This window comes from Haliotis cracherodii, unplaced genomic scaffold (genome assembly GCF_022045235.1).
Source record: "Haliotis cracherodii isolate W230 unplaced genomic scaffold, xgHalCrac1.p SCAF_32, whole genome shotgun sequence".
Classification (NCBI taxonomy): Eukaryota; Metazoa; Mollusca; class Gastropoda; order Lepetellida; family Haliotidae; genus Haliotis; species Haliotis cracherodii.
This window is the reverse complement of record NW_027266289.1, coordinates 80,806-85,000: the sequence shown is the minus strand read 5'-3', so window position 1 is coordinate 85,000 and position 4,195 is coordinate 80,806.

Below are 4,195 nucleotides of genomic sequence, written 5' to 3'. Positions count from 1 at the left end.
GGCGGATAATCCCAGTTATCATAATAGTGTCGTGCGAAGGGTATTACCACCATTCACGAAAAAATATATTAGGAAGATTTCTTTTTTGACATTAATTAATCTGCCGCCAACCCCTTTATCATTAACGATGTATGTAAGTAACTTGAGAATTGACTTCACTTTGTGTGAAACTGTTTGGGCCTCACCTTATGAAGGTTCATACTCCAATGAACTCACACAAAGTACAAGTCAATTTATTTCACTCTTTCTACCTCGAAAGATGTAGATCGATACACAATGTTATTTAGTATGTGTGACTTCATGTTTACACTGACACCCACCCAACAGTCAGCTGTATCGCGGAATGAAGTGACAGGAGCATATGTATGTTCGACGTGTTCTTAAGTGACATCTTTGTAGTTAGTTTCCAAGAAATATATTCAAATGACAACATCATAAGTAGAGAAATGTCTATTGAGAACTACCTCAGCCAGAATGACAGCGTCGTAATACAGATACATCAGGTACAAGACGTTAAAATGGGCGACACGATAATCGTAAATGAACAAGTGTCAGACCAGGATGGGTCGTAGCGAGGATATTCGTGCACGATCCTGCAGTCAAACTCACCTACTTTTCTCAATGTATGCTTAAACGCAGTGTTCATGATTAAAGGGTCCAGATGACCAGAAACAACGTTTCTGTATGCAGCCAGGGTTTCCCTGGGAATGTGGAACCAGTCCATCATGTCAAGAAAACAGTCTCGTGAAAAATGTACGAACGTCAAAAGTGTGTCATTACTACACTTTTGACTGTCAGTTTCGTGGTCAGGTGACCAACCCCTCGTCCAAATAGAAAAGTTGTACACTTCACATTGAGAAATTATTTCTATATGTCATATGTCACATATCTCATGATCTACCCATATCAGACGCCCACGTCTATATCTACCATGTAGTCTCACAAATATCTCATGATCCACCCATCCCCAACACCCACGTCTATATCTACCATGTAGTCTCACATATATCTCATAATCCACCCATCCCCAACACCCACGTCTATATCTACCATGTAGTCTCACATATATCTCATGATCCACCCATCCCCAACACCCACGTCTATATCTACCATGTAGTCTCACATATATCTCATGACCCACCCATCCCCAACACCCACGTCTATATCTACCATGTAGTCTCACATATATCTCATGACTACATGACTCATGACACCCTAACCCTGGCCGATTACCTCTCTAACGTCCTAGCAATTTTGAGTACATACATGCATACATACATACAGACATACAGACATACATGCATACATACATACAGACATACAGACATACATGCATACATACATACATACATACAGACATACATGCATACATACATACATACATACATACATACATACACACATACATACATACATACATACAGACATGCATGCATGCATGCATACATACAGACATACATACATACATACATACATACATACAGACATACATACATACATACATACATACATACATACATACATACATACATACAGACAGACATACATACATACATACATACAGACATACATACATACATACATACATACATACATACATACATACATACATACATACATACATACATACATACACACACACACACACACACACACACACACACACACACACACACACACACACACACACACACACACACACACACACACACACACACACACACACACACATACATACATACATACATACATACATACATACATACATACACACACACACACACACACATACATACATACACACACACACACACACACACACACACACACACATACATACATACACACACACACACATACATACATACATACATACATACATACATACATACATATATACATACATACATACATACACACACACACACATACATACATACATACATACATACATACATACATACATACATACAGATATATATATATGCCAAGTAAAATACAACGCTAAATACAACGTGTAATCCTAATACGGGATATTTAATATCCCAAAACGCACTCGTGATAACCTCTGTTCATCATGTCTATAAATACCACTTCAATTCATTGCCTGTTGAAATAGCAAAACAAGCAGTTTGGTTAGGCAGCCTTCTCCCGGATGGGCCCCATACCCGAAAGTGACTGGAATTTGTACCTTACTAAGGAAGCGTTATCCAAAGTAGACCATGCATGTGTTACATTTGACCACTTTCCAACATGCATTGTTCGCTCGTCACGCTGAAGACCCGGGTTCGATTCCTGACATTGGTACAATGTGTGAAGCCAATTTTCTGTTGTAACCCGCCTCGATATTGTAAAACCATACTCGCTCACTCACTCAACATGCATTGTGTATTCATAGGCTTCTCTCATGTCAGAAGAATATTGAGAAATTTGATGGAGTCTGGTTGTGAAATGTTTCTCACTGTTTGACGTTTCCATTCGTATGACTCTCAGACCTACTTTACACTTCTGCATTAAGGATATTTATGAGGGAAGATTTTTTCTTTCAATCAAACATTTTCTAGGACACGTATGAAAGATAAACTATTGTCTCAAACTATATAATTTCTTTCATGTAATGAAATGTGTTCTTATTATTAACCAGCCATAAATTGTCCATGTTAAACATAAAACCGCAATGACATTTACAATACAAATATCTAAAAAATTATAAAACTTCTTCACTCGGCCCCCATTGTGACCAGGTCTCCCAAAGCAACAGGCTGTGTTAACGCGAAATAACGAGGTACGTCACTCCAAGACCAAGACTTCTTGCATTCAATGTTTATTATTATATACTCTCCACACAAAAAAACACACAGGGTTCAATTTTAGAACAGAACACTTTTATTATGAAGATATTAAGGCGAAAATGATTCACACAGATGTCAAATATCACATTATTTGAGTCAGTGGTCAGCTGCACTTAATGACATAACTCAATGTCATCACAATTGTAACACTGCACTGGACGGCGGCTTTGACGTCAGTTTCTGTTGTGACCAACGTCAGCTTGTAGCACTGGTTGGCTTCTCCTGGGCATTGACAGTGTTAGTCTCCGGATCCGAGCCTGGGGTATTCTAGCAATGCTCGCCGAAGTTGTTGCAACCTCTGGGGTCGAGGAAGACATCGCCGGAATCGTCGATTGATATCGTCCCATAGGTGCTCAATGGGGATCAGTCCGACGATTTAGACAGCCATGGAAGCACTGTGATGCACGATTGATGAGGAAGTCCATAGTGATGCGTGCTGTGTGGGGCCTGGCGTTTGTCCTGTCGATAAGTGGAAGAAGAGGATGTTGTTCTTGCACGTGCACAAGGGCGGTTCTGAGGAAATGGCCGCCCACATCATCATAGGCGTCATCTTGCACAAAGTCCACTTTCTCGTAAGCGATTTCGTATTGTCTGTGCAGACACTCTCCGTAGACCTGGGACATTTCCTGCAGTTTCAGTTGCTGGGATCGACCTATCACGAATATGGCAGACACGGATATAATGATCCTGCGCCGCAGACGGACCGTAGCGGGATGATCCAAGTTGGCATAAAACGGAACTGTGGTGAACGTTAAATGAGGTGCAACGGATGATTGTTCCCCCTCTAGTTGTTCAAGGGCAGACAATCTTGGCATATCGAATGACTCGGAAAAACAAAAAAAGGCGAAGGTTCTATGGTGTCATCCCTTTACACCCCTCATCTTGAAGCAGAACTTCCCCAATTTTCACGCACATCACGCTTTGTGATCCTTTTCCACTTGAAATTTTCATGCATTTGAAAAATAGCCTGTTTAGGGTTAATGTTTCATCAGGTGGTGTGTTTTGGTGGTTGGTTGATTTGCGGTGAAAAACAAATATTTCATAGTTTCAATTTACATTAACTTAATTCAACATTTATAGTTCACCTATGCGTTTCTTTTTGGGAGAGTATATTAACTGTGTTAATGCCGTATATACGGCTAACTCTTTTTTCCATGGTTTCAAATGAAAAGTAGAACAGCATGATCTTAAGGCATGTAATTGCTAGGCTAAATAGCCTGTTGAATGTCTGTTGAATAGCCTGTTGAGTAAATGGAATTAAGCCAGGCTACCTGCTGCTTTCGAAACATGATTTCGAAACAGTCGATAACTTCTTTGCTTCATTACATCAACGCTATACGCAT